This window comes from Cylas formicarius, unplaced genomic scaffold, assembly GCF_029955315.1.
Source record: "Cylas formicarius isolate icCylForm1 unplaced genomic scaffold, icCylForm1.1 PGA_scaffold_12__32_contigs__length_19106922, whole genome shotgun sequence".
NCBI classification, from domain to species: Eukaryota; Metazoa; Arthropoda; class Insecta; order Coleoptera; family Brentidae; genus Cylas; species Cylas formicarius.
The window spans coordinates 12121465-12141418 of NW_026844225.1; the positions used below are offsets into that span (position 1 = coordinate 12121465).

At 34.2% G+C, this 19954-nt stretch overlaps 1 long non-coding RNA gene across 1 annotated transcript in view; it reads left to right on the top strand.

The window, feature by feature from the left end:
* The window catches only part of LOC132708836 (uncharacterized), a 367983-nt gene that overhangs the window by 1043 nt on the left and 346986 nt on the right, over nucleotides 1-19954 (top strand). The gene's annotated exons all lie outside the window — the stretch shown is intronic.

A 19954-nucleotide genomic window follows, 5' to 3' on the forward strand; every position in this document is an offset into this window, starting at 1 on the left:
ATTTTCGCACCGGAAGTGTGTAAAAATTTGTACAATAAAAAATAAAGTGGAAGCAATTTATAAAAGCGTTTTTCGGACTTTCACCCCCTACGGCAATTTCAACAAATGCGCGTCGTGTATACGTACGCCCAACGTCAAATTCCGTAAAATGCAAAGTAATTAAAATAGAAGCCCCACATTTTTCGGTGGTCGTTTGTAATTTGACTAATTGAAATGTCGCCCGATTTTTTTTTTATTTTCTTCTCGTTTGATAGGTGTGGCAAAAAAATTCGTGGTTGCTAAAATGAAAAACAAAATGAAACAAAAATACATCATTTAATGAGAATCGTCTATTGAAAAAATAGTAGATTATTATTGTTTATAAGTTTATTGATATTAATAATGTTGGCTATGCTCCTAGTTTTAGTTGATAAATAAGCTTTTTAAAATTATTAGTGCACCACTTTGTCAAAAATTTGCAACTACGTAAAAAAAAGAACATAACCTATTGCCATCATGCAGTAGCATTAGTACTCTGAATATTTATGTAGGGTTTCCCAAAAGTCATGTTTCAAATTAAAACAGCTGACGAAATAACTTTCCTCGTCTTAATTTGATTTTTGATTTTTTAAACTCGAAATACGTACTTGTTGGAAATTTTAAGTAACTTGATAACATGATGACATAATGGAATTTTTGATGCAAAATTGGGTTATTGATTATCCTAATTGTCTTTCCTTGATATTTTCCTTTCATGTTCACTTGGGCCTTTTTTGCAGTGTTTTAGTTAACAGAGAGGACAGGATTTTTTTAAAAGAAAGTTTACAAATTGATTTAACGTTCCACACTACACTAAAAAGTGGAATGAATTTACAAAAAAAAATGTGTAGGAAAACGTGTTTGTGTTTCCTACAACTTTGCAGAAGTTTAGGGCAACGCGGACAATGTCAGCAAATTGACGAGCATTACAAGCGGTATGCCGTGGGGTATGGCACCTGTCATCGTTGTAGAAAATACCAGCTATTGAGTTTCTCGTTACTTTTTATATTTCTGTGGCGAACTTTGTAACAAAAACAGAGGTAAAATAAAAAAAATAGAGTGCCTTAATAATGTTACGAATTACTGCACTTCCGCTATTTATCATTATTAAAAAAAATCATCGATGTTGCATAAAATCAAAAGCAACACCCTATATTTTTTTGCATATTACAATGATTGTTTTTGAATTTTAATGCCAACTTTTTGGAAAAACGTACAAAATGTAAAAAAAAATCATATGATCTCCTATATCCTGCACCAGTGAGAGTTTAGTAAACTACCTAAGCCCATTATTTCATACATGGGGTTTTCTAAACCGTTGCTAACTGTTTCCTGTGATTTTTTAAATATAACATTTTTTAAAAATGGTAATAAATAAGCTACTGCACTGTTAAATTTCTTAAAATTTAGAATATTTTTCATATGGCAATATAAAACAAAAGAACTAATGATAACTTTTGATAAAGTACATCATCCAACTCTAATGATAAAACTCCGAAATTTCGGTATGCACGGCGATCTCTTCCAACTATTGCAAATCTATATTACAGAAAGAACTCAGTCTGTTGTTGTCAATGGTAAAAAATGTCGTGCTAATGTTACCTCGGGTGTCCCCCGGGGATCTCATCTGGGTCCTTTACTCTTTAATATTTTTGTTTTCGATGTTGGCCTTTGTTTCCCGGTTTCTGTTTATGCTTCTTTTGCCGATGATTTAAAAGTAAAAAAAGAGATTAGTTCACATTTAAATGTATTAGAGCGATCTTGACAGATTTGCTGATTATTGCAGAAACCATAGATAGTAAAAGACTTGGGAATTGTTCTTGACTCACAGTTAAACTTTGAGGCTCATATTGAACCTATTGTCAAAAAATGTTTTAGAAATCTGGGCTCCATTTTGAGAACTACCAAAGGATTCAACAAGCATCAGTCAGTAATAATCGTGTATAATAGTATGATAAGATCTGTACTAGACTACTCATCCACAGTTTGGAATCCTATTTATAATAAATATATCATCAGAATATAAAAAAAAACTTTTTAACAACTTAAATTTTAGATACAACAGAGATCGACACTTTTGCTCGTATGAAGAAAACTTAGTGTTACAATTTGAAGTCGCCCGGAACTCGATGAAACTGTTTTGATATTGATTTTGTTTACAAAGTTGTAAATAACCTTGTGGATTTTTCTTTTTGCATAAATTACTTGAGCCTTAATGCTAATGAGCGATTTAGGTCAAATTACTTTTCTAACTCTCCTATAATAAGATGTGCTCGAACTTACAATAATTGTGTTTTTCTAAGCGGAATAGATATAGATATGTTTAGTTCAAGCCTTAGTTTATTTAAAACAAACGTATATAAAATTCTTTAGCTCGTGTTATAATTTAACTAAATCCAACCTTTGCTTTCATTGTAGAGATTTATTGCTCACTTTCCCGATTGTGTTAAATAGTACAAGCCTATATTGTGGCATTCTGTAATTGGGTATGGTCTGCTCATAGATATAAGAAAGTGACCAATTGTTTTGAATGGGATTATCCAAGGGTGGTCATTAACATACAATGCAACAAGATTATTACCTAAAGTTTCGGAATTTAAATTCAGGTAAAATTGTGGTCCGTAATAGAAAATAATTTTATACCTGCCTGTGTTTAATATTCTTCGGTTTGGTATACTACTTAGTTTAAGTTTATTAGTAATCATTCTTATTTCGTGTGTAATACAGTGTGTGTTGAATCGTGTGCGAATTATGCAAAATATGTGCGAATCTAGTGTATCTCAGGAGATGCTCCCGCTCAAATGTAGAAAACACTATTCTATTGAGACTAAGGAAGTTATAAACAATGTTTATTTGATTCTCATTGAACGTGGTGCCAGCAAGCAAGCATCTTTAGAAGAAACGGCTACATTGACGAAAATTCCAAAATCAACTGTATGGAAAATTGTGAGTAAGATAAGTGTAAAACAAACGCGCCATCAAAAAGAGGTAAAAGAATAACTATTTTGCATGCTGGCTCTAAAAATGGTTGGATTCCAACTTGACTTTCTCTGTCTGCGAAAAATATTAAAGATTCTTCTCTGGATTACAACGAAGACCCCACCGCTGATTTATTCGAAAGTTGGTTTAAAGACAAAGTAGTTCCAAACATTCCTCGTAATTAAGTTATCACAGTAGACAGTTGACTAAAACCCCTTCCTCATGTGACACAAAAGCAACAATCGAAAACTACATGTATAATAACGATATTAATTTTCACGAAGATTGTACCAAAAAGCAATTAACTGATTTTCTACAAAGCTTGAACCTACAAAAGGAATACGTCTGTGATAATTATACAAAAAATCTAGGGCATACAGTTTGAAGGCTTCCACCTTACCACTGTATATTTAATCCCATTGAACCTGTTTGGCACCAACTGAAATCTGCCATTCGTAGTAACAATGTTTTTCCTCGTGTTAACTGCAATGTCCTCAAACTTATAGAAACCGAAGTTTTTAACATCCCTCCACATAGTTGGGCAAATTCCGTTAAACATATAGAAAAAGCAGAACAATCGTATATCTATATTGCAAATAATATAGAACAAATAATAATTAGAACAGGCGATCATAGCGATAGTGATACTGATATATTATGTGAATAATTTTAAGTAATTTAAGTAGGTAATAAAAATAATTGTAATTTTATTTTAGATTTAAACATAAATACCTACATAAATAAATAAATATTGTTTAGTATCTTTCCTAACAAAACCCGAAATAATTAAATTATAAGCAAAGTACGGACCTGTTCGGCCATATTCCATTCTTACAGCTTGCTCGGGTCTTTCCTTAATTCGTATCAGTTAGTCACTTTCTTATATCTATGAACAGACTTTACCTGCGTCTGCCTGTTGAATGGCCTGTGACATATAAATATATAAATAAATAATATGATTTATTATATACGAGTTATTTAAACTATGCGTGTCAAATTACCACAGCGCTGGTTTGAATACAAATCCTATTGGGTTGAATCGAACAAAGTTGTATATTGAAACCGCAACTATATTGCGGATATTGATCAGTTATGTCCCCATTGTAACGGTGTAAACTGAAGCAATAACGGTTTGGTGCGTACGTTGTGACACCCTTTATGCACTTGTCACATATACCGGTTATGCAATTTTAACATCAATCAGCGCCCAAAATCTTCTCGCACACGTCACGCTCCGATATGAGCTCTTGTTCTACGGATTAGAGGGAGGACCGTATGTGGTCCTGAATAATGGCCATGTAGCAATACCAACCTAACAGAGTTGCGATGCTAAACCTAATTACTGGAATTAATTGACATTAATTATTGGATACTGGGCTGCTCACATGCGATGACTAATTAATAAGACCTGCGGTCTGCCTCTACCATATATTGAACATCTATCTGTTCTGCTACGTTAAAACTATAAATTAATCGCCGTTTGAAACACGCGGTATTTCGGAAAACCGCTAATGCGGGTGGCCATCCGTGTTTGATATAATAACCGTTAAGGTTTCGAGAGGATTGTACGGGGTACGTCGGTGAAAGAGCGCCCTGTGTACGCGTTGCATGCAAAAACGTGGAATAAAGTGCAGCGTCGTTTAGGAAATAAGAAAAATCGGAGGAGATTTACGGTAAATATAAAAAGGAGCGATATCATAGAACGAGAAGAAAAGGGAGCAATTCCAGCGAATTCGGTAGATCGGGTTCACCGAGGCAACACGATATACGTAGTCGTGACGAAAACAATGAGTAGATTTATTGGTCCTAGCAGTGAATAGCTGGGGCAATAAATGTTAACGAACAAAATATGAGCGCAATCTCCTTATATATAAATAAGACGACGTCCAAATAAGTTAGATCCGGATGGAAACGAACCTGCATTTACCGGAAGCCCGAAGTGAAGACTGAAGGAAGCCGGAAGTTCTTCCAACTAGTCGTTCCAAGAATAATCGCTTCTCTTGATTGCTTGTATTAGCTTTTGCACTGCAATAAATGTGCTACGGATTTGTTGTGTAATAACGATTATGGCCTAATCTTTATTCGTTATACGTTCGGTGAATTTCCACGCTTTTGTTCTAATGGGGAAAAATTGCTTTCTGGATGCCGCCGGGTTTTCGTATAAATGTGTCGCATTTCTTGTTTTTGTAGGTCGAGGAAGGATCGGAATTATCATTTGCGACTGTTTATTGGTTATTCAAAAAAGTTTTGTGCTTCTTAATTGGGCGGGATAGGTCATTCGATCTTCGCGATATTTTTTTTGTTATGTTGGTTAGTTCCTAACATATGTTCACAGTTCCAGATAGTTTACACGTTTTCTTGTTTTTGTAAGATAAACTTGTTTTTTGCATAAAATTTTGTGTAAAATATGGAATGCAGTTCTGCAAAATACTTGAGTGCATTTTTTTCTAAGTTTTGGGCATGAAACGTGTTAGCGGCACTGCTTAATTTTGAACAAAAGGACCGTCGAAGAAGCGTAGCTCAACAGCTGTTCATGGGTATCATTATGATGGGTATATCATGATGACATCGAAATCACAGCCCAGATGTCCCAATGGAAGAACCCAAAATCGCCAAGACCGAAAAAAGTACGTCAAGTTCGATCGATCGATCAAATGTCAAGCTTCTGCTTACTGTTTTCTTTGATTATCGTGGCGTAGTACACCAAGAGTTTTTATCACGTCCGGAATTGTGGGAAAACAATTCATGGGTTCTGCACCACGATAATGTACTTGCATGTGTCTAATTTTTTGGTCAAAAACAAAAACACAATCATCGCTCAGCCACCATATTCTATATTCTATATATAGACTATTTGAAAAATTGTTTTTGTTAGGTTCTCGGAACTTTTAATAGGATAATTGTTTTCAAAGGTTTGGTTAGTTTCCAACATAACGGAACCCAACAATTTGCATTCAGAAGCGTTTTTGGTCAGTTTTGGTTTGTTTGAGGAAGGATTTGGTTAAAGAAATTTGTCCATCCAAACGTATTATAATTTTTTTTACGACGTCAAGCATCGATGTCCACATTCCATTCCATTCGTTTATGTTATTTAATTTAGATGGAATAATAATAATAATTACCTTTATTTGCAAGTCACAAGCAGACATTTGCACAATGAACTAGCTTAGCCTCTAGAAAAAATTCCTAGTCTGAAGTTATTATTAGCAGATAATTCAAACTGCAGGAGAATAGACAGTTAGTAGGTTATAATTTTGAGTTCTTGAAATTATATAGTTTTTTTAATTTTGGCTATATTTTTGAGCGATCTTCGTTGAATTAGCATATTGCTATAAAGCGCGTAATATGTTATATACGAATGACATTTTATACATAGATGCACGGAAGGCGGTTGCCGCACATAGATCGATAAAAAAGTGATTTTGTGACCAATTCAAGTGTCGCAGATGTTATTCGACTTTACGTCGCCGATTGTAAATCGAAATGGACGAATAAAGGCAAACGCTATCCGAGAAATACATCAGTTAAAGTGTTGAGACTTATTTGCAATAAAATCAATACGCTAAAATTTATGAGGCGTTACGTTTCTTATACGCGCTTATTTCCAGTAGCGTTTATCCCAGTAGTATACTAACCTGTTCCTTATGGCTCGTGCTTTTCCATAACATCGGAGTTTTTTTTTTCTCGGGGAAAGGGACGGAGAGACAGCGAGGAAGTGAAGAATCAGATAAAATTGAGCTATTTCTCCCGTTTAAGTGTTTTTATTTTATCACGTTGGGTTTTATTATGGTCCCCGAAATGATTCTGTTATATTGCCCAATATTCTCAAGTTTTTATCTTCGCCCTTTCTATTTAGTTTATGACCTTGGAGTTACTGCAGTCATTTTTGAGTGATTTTTGGGAAATTGGTTTACTCGTAGGTAGTCACACCATGATGGGTTCGTAAACAAAACAAATCGATCGGACTAATTTAGTAATCGCAAAAAGAGACAATAATTCATGGTCTCTCTTGTCTCAGCGTTTTTCTTTTTTCCCGTAAGTGTATTAAGCAATTACATTATGCTACATCATAATAAAACTCGGTGCCGCCAAGATAACTTTACTTTATGTAAAGCAAAACTAATATCTTCGCGTGTCTCGTATCCACTAGACTCAACTATTTATCAGCGATATAAAAGTAAAAAAAACGGGCTTTATTTGTAGCATCGCATTTTTTAAAGCCGCCACGAATCGCGATTAAAATGGGCGTGTCCCGTAATCCCGGGCTGCGAATAAACCCCGCTCGTTTGTTTTTCGAGACAAATTTCGCCATTATCTAATGATATTTGAATTGCGAACGAGTGAGTTTTTGCGAGCAACGTCGATCGGTCGTATTCCAAACATTTTTTGCAGTTGCCATTAATCGTCATAGAAATGCAGTTTATTTTATGTTACAAAATTACACTTACTACACTTTGTCACGTCAGTTTTTGCCACTTCGGACATTTCCGGGATTTTACCGCACGGATTTGGGAGCGATCGGATGTTTTCGGAGATATTTCCCAGGCTTGTAATAATAATAATTATATAATTAATAATAATAATTATTATTAATATAATTATATATAATAATAGGGTTCGCCTCTCCGACATTATGAAAGAGCAGTCCGCACTCTCAGGATGAACAACATGACTAAAGTAAAGGCAGGAAACACTTATACGGAAGATATACCGACATCAGGAGGCATCAGACAAGGTGACAACTTTAGCCAGTTTCTGTTGAATCTCTTAATGGACAGAGTTATAGAGGAAGTAGTATCACTAAATATGGGATGCCGGATGGAACAGAATACAAGAATCAGCATGGTATACTACGACGATGATTCGGTTATTTTCGCGACAACGGGGGACGATCTATAGAGAGAACTACACAAATTCTGCCAGGGCAGCCAAGCGATGAATTTAAATATCTGGGTATGGATCTGTCGAGTTGTCACGACCCAATGAAGGACCTGAGAAGCCAGATCAACAAAGCGACAGCCATGTGGGCGAACGAATACTTGCGAAAGGATAGCAAGGTTAGGTTCTATAAGACCTGGCCAATCATGACATATGGAATTTAAATCATAGAAGAGACCAACAAAACGAAAAGCATGCTTCGAGTAGGCAAAATGGAAACGCTCACTAAGGAACTTTCGCAAGATCGATGTAATTTTGTTGTGCACACACCCTGTGTGTTTTAAAAGTTACGGTAAACTTTGTTAAATATTAAAATTTGTAGAAATAATAGCGTTGTCGAATATATTTTCAAATATCTCGCGCGCACTGTATAATCGACGAAACCTGAAACTCTCGACATCTTTAACAGTTTTTCATTTGTTCCCAATAATTTACCTACAAAAACTTAAATTTTTAGGATGTTTTAGATTTCTTTGCCCAAAACGACACACCCTGTATATAATTGAAACGATGTTCGAAATAGAGGTTATAGCCCTGGATCTCCCACGTTTCCTGGTGTATGATTTTTCCAATAGAGTAAATGGTTTTCAAGAAAATACTTGTTTTCTGAAACCATGCAGTACGTGATAATAGTAAATGACGTCTCCCATTAAGATTGAGGCCGAGAACTGGTGATTTTTATTTGGATTTTTTAAAATGTCTCTAACAGCGTACGTGAACCATAAAACCGTAAAACAAAAATTGTAGCTCTCGATGTTTAAACCAATTGGCCATATTTTTCATGAATTTTGATTTACGGCTATTAATATAATAGAGAAAAGAACGATTTTCAGGGTCTTTTAGATTTTCGTCTATAAGTGAGAAACCCTGTATATTTAAAAAAAAATGCCTGAAATAAAAGTTATTTTTTTGCCGATCGGCTTAATAGTTTTCGAGTCAAAATATACCAAAAAAAAAAAAATTCAAAAATTAAAAAAAAAATACTTTGCGAGATTTGAGTAAGTCCTTTTTCAACAGATGAAATGCGAGTGTTGACTTCTACCAAATTGGAAGTCGATAGCTTCAAATTTCATACACTTATCGTGTTTCACAGCAATATCCAAAAATCGGTCGAAAATCGAAAAAGAAAAAAATGACCGCCAATGTCCCATCGCCGCCATTTTCAAACGTCTTATGCACCTAATTGGACAATAAAAAAGGAGCAAAAATTGAGCCACCTAGTTCCAACGGCTCGAGACTTATTGAATTAAAACCCGTGACACAGAGAAACGGAGAAACAGAAAAAAAAAGTTGTTTTTCGACGCTGATTCCATCTGTACCAATGGCGACACTGTACGACGCACCGTTACCGAGATTTGGAAAAAAAATACTAGGGCGTATACTTTCGAAAAATTCCATTTCATCGATTTTTCGAAAGTAACAAGAAGAGAATTAGGAACACTGACATAAGGAAGAATGTTGGGTGCAAGATATCGTAAGATAGGGGAGACAAGGAAAAATATATTGGTACGCTCACGTGAGAAGAATGGAAGAGAGAAGACACTTCAGAAATGGATGGACAGCTGGCAGGACCACGTCACAGAAACTGATACAGAGGAACCTACAATACCAACAACCTCTTAAATATTAAATAATAAGAAGAAGCATAAATGTCATTAGCGTCGAGTCACGCTGTATAAGTCTGGTTCGTGGTGGCAATTTTTGGTAAAAATAGTCCGTCTTAATGGCGTTTGAAAAATTATCATAAACCGTTTACCGTAAATCCTTCGTTTCGCATTTTATTTTCATTTCACTGCGAAAAGGTTGTGAAGAACATAAATCAACGCGGAAAACCTAACAAAGAATTCGCGAAGTTATTTTGTTTTAGTTTTTATGTATATTTTGACACCCGACTCCGTCAATATTTTATTTACGATCGAACGATATATCTTAAAAGTGTTCTTCCGGGTCCGCGTCCGGATATGCTCCGGTGAAATATGTCTCATGCAAAATGTATGTTAGACGCAGTAAAATGGCCGTAAACGCTACGTTACGCTCGGAAACTCCTTCACTTAGTCAATTATCAAATTGAATTCGTCCCAAGTCTTTGTTTCCGTTCATTTTATTACGCGGGTATTATACGTGTTTTGTTTTATACGGGCGGGGCTTAACGAATTTTCCGTTGTCCTAGGTCGCGGTATACGGTATACTTTTCGATGCCATTGTTCGAAACGGTGAGGCAAATGCAACATGGCGTCGCGTCTTTCGGTCTGCTTCAACCTCTCAACGTAAATAACTTTTATTTTTACGATCGCACGTTAATTGTTTCTTACTTTATCGTTCGTTTCAAAAATAGTCGCCAAGAGTCGTTGTACAACGGATAAAATAATGATAATAATACGTTTATTCAAATTTAGAATTACAAACTGCGAATTATTGCAGATCGAAATTGAATTTAATAAATAACCGTGGAAATATTATTATTTATTATTATCACCTAACAGTTATTACAGTGAAAATAACAAAATTAGTCTTCTTAATTGTAACAAATTCTATCTAACATAAGTTAAATTAATAAGTACATTACACTTTTCCCTATTGTTAACTACAAATTTTTGAACAAGTGAAATGTTGTATACTTTGTATACTTAAAAAAGGAATAGCTAATATTCCTTCTAGTTGGATAATTTTTTGTTCCGTTTCAGCCTAATTTTTCCTTTATTAACATTAACAAAAAGAATAAAGTATAAAAATTAAATTGTGAACTGTGAAAATCTGAACATTTTTTGTTCTAATTTAATTTGTGTTAAATGGTATGTTGTAAAGTTTATATAGATACATAAGTTTTTAGGTAGTTTAATTTATTTCGCGGTTTAGCACCTATATTAGTGTTTATTAGTTTTCTATTTTTATATAAAATAAAAATGTATACGTACCTACATAATTTTTTTTGTGTTTTTTTTTATAGCGTACTTAAACGATTTTCCTTGAGACATAGTTAATATGCCTTCTTGTTGGATAATTTTTTATTCCCTGTTTCAGCCTAATTTTTCCTTTATTCACATATTTTAATATTTCCAAACAATCAACTTGGCGAATATTAAATATTTTTGTTTCTTGGAAATGTAGGTCAGTGTGGCAGTTTATTTTTTGCCATATATTATTTCCAAGAACCATTTTTGCGTATTGCTCGGTGCCTTTAAATGTGAGCAAGCTACTCCCTATCCTATAATTTTCTTTTAACACAATTATATTTATGGGGTGCGTTATCTAAAATATTCTTTTACCAAGTAATAAAACGGTAGTACAAATCAAATCGGGATATAACTTCCATAGGTGGATGCATAAGTCAGCCTATTTTTAGTAACTTTCTTTGTTTTTTTAAATAAATTTTAAAACAAGTGTAAAATATATTTTTTTTAAATGTTAAGAATATGAGTTTATGTTTATGTTTATGAGGTTTGGAATATTATTCACCTTAAAAGTTTTTATAGAATATTTTTTAATAAAAAAATAGAGAAAGTCGTTGGCAATTGATGGTTTCGACTTGTAAATTGCTAAACTATATTAATATCTCTCAATACAAATTTTATCGTCGTTATCCTTAATTTCTACTAGTGACGCCCATATATTTTTGAGGAAAAAAATTGTACGCCGCTACTTTTCTCAAAAAGTAAAAATATTTTTGAAATTAGATTTACTTTCGTTCGATTCGTGAAAAAATATAAACCAAAACCTTCTATTGAAGTTGCTTTCGATATTTCGTTGAAATTTGCGACCCAAGAAAACATTTCTTTTTGGGACTTTTACCAGTGTGTAGTAATTAGCTGACTACACCTTGTGTAAGAAAATTACGGAAAATTTTATGCGAGGAATTAAACTGATTTGTTTATCGATATTATTTTAGATTATACGAAACATTTGGTTTTTTGAGTTTAACGACCCACTTTTAATAATTAGGGTCAAAGATTTGGTTTTGATTTGGTGTTGCTGACAATTAATGCTATTAATTCTTTGTGGTCAATTGCAACAATATTTACCTTCACTTTTAAATCAAGCAGCTTGTATTTTCTTGCGCTCTTAATGCCTTCAACGGAGTAAATCGGCAATAAAGCAAAGCCATAAGCATTTTCAAGTCTTAAAATACGAACTGTAAAAGCACATATTTAAGTAGTAAAATTTGACGAGCCAAAACATAAGCTCAGAAAGACATCTTGAGCGGGGTTTACGATTATTGTATAGGCATCTTTTTGATTCGACATTAAACCACGTTCAAATTGACCGAAATCGCAAATGTAGATGCAAACGGTCGCGTTATATTTCATCTCTATGGCTCATAGACTTTCATTAGGTCATCATCGGCAAAAGCAACAAAATCAGTGAAGAGTAAAGCGGAACACCATGAAACTTTATTAACTCCGTCGTTCTGGCTCTCCGTTATGCGTTGCTACGTCCTGTGTGCATCATTTTCCCTTCTTGCTGGTGTAACTCCACTCCGGTTATTCTATTTCTAAGTTATATTACCAAAATTTACATTCGTTTCAGGACCAGTTTTATTACCAGGTCCGCTAAATTTATTGGCTTTTGTTATTTTTATGGTTAAAATTGCCGTCCGGTACAATACTGGGCGAAAAACACCTACGGGTTTAATAGAGAAAAAATCAGGTCCAAATTATTAAAGCTTAATAAGTAAAGATCAAAATTTTCTAGTTTACAAAATTTCTGCTTCTAATTCTTCTTATTATATTATAAATTATAATATATAATAATATTATAAATCCATAATGAACTGCATACTCTTTACTACTCAATTTTCGTAATGTTTATAACCACTTTGTTGGCATGAATTTGCTCAGTTTTCTTCATGTGTAAGTGTTACCATCAAAAAATTCCTTTATAAATTATTATTATTTCACTTTACTTATTCGTATTTCTTATTGGCGTGCCCCTTATGATTGCTGTATTGATTCGTGGTACGCAGTTGCCAATAAAATCTAATTTGTGGTATCTTGAAATGCATCACCACGGGAAACAAAGCGGATCTGGCCCGCTCGGCAAAACGAAAAGTAAATCAGATAAAAAGCGATATAAAAATTCAAAGAAAATCCTACGCAATAATAACGAACGGGATATCACATTTATCAAAGTTCGCAACACAAAAGAACGAAAATGAATTTGGGGCAATATATGCAAGAAGCAAGCGACGAAAACTTAAAGATAAGTATTTATTTAGATCCATTTTGCTCGGAGATATGCAAATATGAGGTATAATACTGATCGTGCGAATATTTCCCGTTCAGTCCTCTGGGATTTTCCACCGACACAATCCCTAATCTTGGATCGTAAAAAACACAATAACGAAAGTAAGCGGGAACCATTTTTACAGTCCAATGAGAATGCAAGAAGCGTTTCGTCTTATATTTACGACACGATTTTAATAAAAATTAAACATAGGGAGACGCTTTCCTTACAGGAGATTCGTTTTACATTTTTAAAATGGTATATTGTGCCAAGAAAAACATTCAGAAATTAGAGACAATATTAAAAAATTGCTACAATATGAACAACAGCAAGGTTACAGCATATGCGTTGATGCAATTGCTACTCAACAACGTTGGTAAATATTTTTAAAAAATGTGGTGGTCAAAGATGAGATGCTGCTAAATATTCAATGCATATAGGCTTAAGATTTGTATTTCTCTGGGAGAATAGCATATCATTTTTTTTAATGGTATAATTGACAATGGTTGTAGTATCATTGTGTTATATCCAATCGTTATGCTTTTATGTTTCACTTTGATCCGCGTCCCTTTTATTTGATTCTTTCTTCTTTTCTTTGTTTCTTTTCTTTGGTTAGTTATCATGGGCAACAATTTTTCTATAAATATGTTGGCAACAATTTCGCAGATACATTTTCCTCTAATAATAATATCAACCCAATCAACGATCGCAGCAGCATAACGTACACTTTGGCAAATTTTGATTATAATTAGATGCTAATCACTGACCTACGGGGAACAATCTGTCCGTGACCGTCTCAAACTAATCGGCATTGTGGTCGCATTGAGATTGTGTAATCAAACCATATTATATGGTTAATAATGTAATACAATAGGAGATTAACTGTTCGGCACCTTGGTTAATAATATAACGTTCATTAACTTCATATGGTTAAGAATCACCCGCCCGTGGCTATTATTTACTCGCAAACACGCTACGATCTTGCAGAATGTGGAAACTAATTTTACCGTCTGATATTATGAAGTCCAAATGTTCTAATCTCGGCCTAAATAAATTCCAAAGTGCTCAACGAACCCTAAATTTCTAATTATAATTAATTCTGATTTTTCGCCTGTGTTTAACACCACACATGTCAGGTAAAATAGGTAATCACGACACTTGTCTGTTTTCCCTCGTGAAGTGATAAAAGTTAGATAATATGGCGACCAGTCGCCGTTTCAAAGGGTCATAAAACATAAGTGCATCCTGCCAGAATTATATAATTCAGAACAGGTGTGCATATGAGGCTTTAATATCTGTGATTCATAAATATAATGTAAGAACATCACATTCGTTTCACAAATTAGCATACTACCGGTGGCAATGTGGTGAGCAGAACCGGACTCCAAATTTTTTTTATTCCTATTTTATAACGTCGATATTTTTACATTTTAATTTTAGGTGTCACCGAAACACACAATCGCGTTTTTACTCAGTTTTGAAACGAGGCGTTACACTGTGTTAAAAAGGGAAACACATTTTGATTTTCGAAAAAATACAGGCCAACAACATCACAATTTAGATCAGAACAATTTGTATAGCAGTGACACAACCTATTTTTAATTTAATCGACAATTAAACATAGATGAATTACATGCACAAGTCTTTTAAGGGCATTTTGTGGTGTTGAGATTGTATCACATTTCCTGTTTTCACTATTTTACAGAGTGGACAATTTTGCTCAGAATTGGTTTTTCTGCTAATCTGGGACTAGCCAAGGGGTCATTTAAGTGAATATTTGACAAAAATGGGAGGAGCATTATAGCATTACAATTTTATAAAGCCAATAATGTTCTTTTTGGTTAGTGAAAGATTATTTTTATGCGAGTTAATACATTATAAAATAAATTTGGAACTTAGTCTTTTTATATTAAATAATTCTTTTTGACATCGTTTTATCAGAATCATCCCCTAACGGAAAACTTATCAAAATCGAAGATACGCTCCTGTCTAGAGACGCGAATTCGTGCAAGTGAAATATAAATTCACCCCTTCCTCCCCTAATCGTGTCTCCTATGCAAACGTGACAGTTGTAGACGTAACTAGCGAGTGGTAACGACACCGTTATAGTTGTAGTTTGCTCAAATTGTACGGGTTTGTTGATTGGGAATGAGGCGAATTTCTGGAGATTTATTATCAGCTGGTGGTTTTTCGATACGATCCGCTTACTAAAATTAAAAAAAAAAAACGCAACTTAGGTGTCAGCCGCTGCCTTAAGAAGCAAACGTTAAGGCGATTAAAAATAATTACGAATTTGGAGTATCAAAGGAAGGCGGAACACTTAAGAAGAATGAGAATAAAAATTACAACGTAAGCTCTAGGCTTAATTCCTGCAAAAGTCGTACTTTTCCGGGTTTAATTTATGTTCAGGACGCTTCTAATGCTTTGTTACGGCTAAAATTAGCGCGACTTACAAACATTATATATTCCTTTTTTACCGCCTTCTTTTGTTTATCCCCCGAGGAAAGGAGATGTCAAGTAATTTTAACACAAGAAAAAATAATTAGATGCAAATCACTTCGAACCCCTGGTTTATGTTTATGTTTGCTTTTCGAAATTGTTAAGATAGTATATCAAAGGTACGTTTTACTTTAATCGAAGTGAACTTGGGGAGACTAGCCTTAGGTTAGATTAGATCGAACGCCAATAACCCACTAGATTTGTTTTTGTGGTGGAAAAAAAGTCAAATTAACTAAATAGGAATGTAACATTACCTTAGGAAACATTGTCTGAGATACAATTCGGAGTTATTTTGTGAGAAGCATTCCTAAAAACCAAAGAAAATCAGGCAAGATCCCACATTACCGTTTAACTGGATGGGAAAATCCAAATGTCTTATTCTGAAACTGCAATTTATAAACTACAGTTTTTATTTTTTTCAAGGAAACTTCCACAGTAATGCTTTTTACAAAACATCTGGATTTCTCCCGCGTCGGTTTTTGCTGAGTCGAACTAGCTAACGTTTCGCCAATCATTCCGTTGGCTTCTTCAGAGCTTGACTGAAACGGCTCTGAAGAAGCCAAAAGGATGATTGGCGAAAAAATCGAACTGAAATTGGTGCCATTAGTTATTTGTTGCTTTAGTACTGCCGAATTAGCTAGATCTCTTTCCATTTCTTTTTGTTGCTATGAAAAATCCTCCAATCTTATGAAATACCAACACTTCGATCAGGTTTATGACGATGAGTGGGAACTCCAACACAAAAGCAATTGCAAAGAGCAAGAATTAAGGAAATTGTTGGCTCAAACATATTCAGCGACTAGTTAGGTTAGGGAAAAAAATCAAATTACCTAAACAGGTATTTTAACACTACCTTGGGTAACATTGTCTGTTTGATTGATTTTTATCTTCCACGGCTTCCACGGATTTTTCGTTGGTAGAAGAATTGATTACATGCAAGAATTTTAGTTTTATCTAATAAAATTTTATGCCCGGTTTCGTGACTGTGTTTGGCAACTGCTATTGAGTTTATTTGTCTTAGCCTTAAGGCTCTTTCATGTTCATTGAGCCTAGTTGACATTTTTCGTCCGGTCTCTCCAATATAAAATATAAAAATTTATGATCAGCTGTAAATTCTTGTATATTCAAAATCAAATCAAATCTGTTTATTTTGTATGCTTAATGTTACCAATAATTAACATGTTACTTACCCTCTTTCATATTAAGGTCGATGCTTTTGTTTGCATAAAATAAATACGGGTTAGATATTCAGATAAAAATTCTTCAATGCTGTGATGCCATTCACGAAGTAAATCCGAAACCTTATAAATGAGAGGCAGTTTTAGACAGTTTCGAAAGTAATAACCCTTAAAAATATCTATAACATCAGAGAATAGGAATATCGTTTTAAAAAAGCTAGATGGGTTTAGATTTAGGGACGATAGGATCGGTTTCTATAAGCGTGTGAATATTGGTACTTTCGAGTTATTACCCATAGAGCCCTTTCAAACAGTAAAATTTTGCTAGTAAAAAAAATAAATAAATACGTTCGTGATTTATGTCCTCTGGTTTATTCAAAACTCGCCATATAAACTGTTTTATGGCTTATAACGAATTTCACTTAAGGGATGTTTGATTTTTTAGTTCATAAGACTTGACAAACCAGTAAAAGAGTATAATTTACAGTCCGTTACTTTGTCGTGGCATTGTCAAATGTTGAAAAGCGTATAGACAGTTAATGTGGGGGATTTGCGCCACCCTTTGTCATAGTTGTGCGTTTGGACGCGGCGGAAGCCGCTTTTTGTTACTTTGTTACTGTTAAACGAAATCATCATTATTTGTTAAACCGAAAATAACGCGACTCTGACTCTACGGGCGTAATCGTATCGTAAAATTTTAAAGTGCTCGTTATAAGAAGCGATACTAAAGAAAAATTTACGGTTAATGTTGGAATATCGTGTTTGCACCATTATTAAAATGCCCACCCTCAAAAATTAGCGCACTCGAAAATCGTAAAAGGAAAATAACCGTCCAAACATTAAAATCGGCTTTGTTTTCTTAATTACTTGCGCTTTTATACGTATTTTCCTTACTCGTAATAACTTTTTGTGGCCCTAGAGCAGAAATAATAATCCGTTTTAATTCTGCGTTAAGAAGCATCTCGACAGTGGCGTCGCGATGCTTCAGATACGAAAATACAGGGACAGCCAAAAAATATATATTTAAAGATACTCTTTAATCAATCACCTTAACAAAACTAAAACTGGTTATTTCAGACAGTATGTGAAATGGTTTTAAATTCATCAAAATGTACAACAAAAGGACTTTTATTTAAAAAATACATTTTAAATTAGAAAAAAAAAAGTTTTTTGGATGTATTAATTACTTATTTTGTATTTATGTAATTAAAGTCAATTTAGCAATAAGCCCTTTTACATGGTGATCACTTGCGTTGTTTTTTTTTTCTCTACAAAGTTCGTATTTATGAATATAATATAATGATATTTCCGGGACATAATACACGGCACTGAAAGTAATCCCCCTTTATTTGGACAGAAATTTAATACCGAAGGAACAAAAATTACAACAGTATTAAGGCGACTAGATTCGACATTAAAAGCACCAGATATTATGTCTTTCTAAATACTTAATTGCGACTCCTGGCGTTTTACTACCTTTGACGGTGGCGCGAGTCAAAGAAAATGCGGATTATTTGGGTTATCGGAAGGGACACCATGTCTAATTAATGTCTCGTTTGTTCGATATAGAGCTAGCTGAAACATAAATCGAGTTATATTCTTTATCGACTTTTGCTTCACATCGGAAATGATTATGTCAGTTTTACTTTATTACGGTTATTAGCTACGCATTTTCTATAGAACGCAGATATCGATTAAAATAAACGGCTACTCAGAATTTAACATAACTATTTAGATATTTTGATTAAAGTTTTTTATTTTACCTCCGATGCCTATTAGAGCCTGTATTTGTTGGAGAATCCCAAATTTAGATCAAAATAAGCATATTTTCTGTAAGAAATTTTGGAAAAACTAAATGTTTCTTTTTTTGTTGCATCTTATCATTTTTGCAAAGGTTGGCTATGTTTTCGTTATAATAAATAGCGGATTTTGGCTGTAATCTGATCGAAATCAAGAAGAAAGGCTACTCTTTCAATCAGAAGGAGAGGTTTAAGCGCGATGAAGATTTTGTTACGATTATATACGTGTAAATCACCCGGGGACAGATACAGGAAACAAATTGATTACATAATAATCAACGCTTGATGGAAGTCATCCATAAGCAACGTGAGGACCCTCCCCGGGGCACATTGCGGATCAGACAACCAATTGCTTGCTGCAGATATGAGACTAAAATTGAAAAACATAAAATCACCCCAATCAGTGCCCAGATTGAACGTGCAAGAAACAAAACTGCTCAAAACAGAAATAAACAGAAAATTAGCCGACAATAAGATAGATATCAGGAACAACGAAAGCTAATCGGAATGGCTACCATTTAGAAGCAACAGTCAATGAACATCAAAAGACCAAGGGAAAAAAACAGGCAGACCAAGCACTGGATGACAGCGAAGACATTGAGGATTATTGAGAAAAGGAGAAACATTCCAAACAAGAATGAAAATCAATTGAAGCACGCTCACGTTAGTCGAGAAATTCAGAGATGATGTCGAAAAGATAAAAATGAATATATCAAAAAGATATGCGAAGAGATGAAGAGTACAAGAATACCAACCAAACGAGTGATTCTTTCCAGAAAGTGAATTTACTGTCCAGAAAATTTTAACCTAAAACACTGGCCATAGAGAATAAAAGCGGAACTATATTGAGGGAGACAGAAAAAGTTCTGAATAGATGGAAACATTACTGCGAAGAACTTTACGGTGACAATCGAGATCTAGGACGAGAATATTCAGAACAATACGATGAAGAGGAAACAGAGCCGAATATATTAAAGACTGAGGCTATAGAAGCCATACAACATCTGAAGTCAAATAAGTCACCAAGAGTAGATCACATAAATGCCGAAATACTAAAGACCGGGGATAGACATGCTATTGGACATTTGCAACAAGATCTGACACACGAAGACATGGCCAACCGACTGGATTAAGTCCATTTTTATCCCTTTTCATAAGAAAGGTTCTACTCTTCTATAGAACAATCTCTTTGATATCGCACACCAGCAAAATTCTCCTAACAATAATCGACATCGCTTACAGCTTTAGCTAAACTCACAAATACCACCAAAGGAAGAGGAACACGAGACCAAATTTTCAATATTAGTCAACTAATAGAAAAAT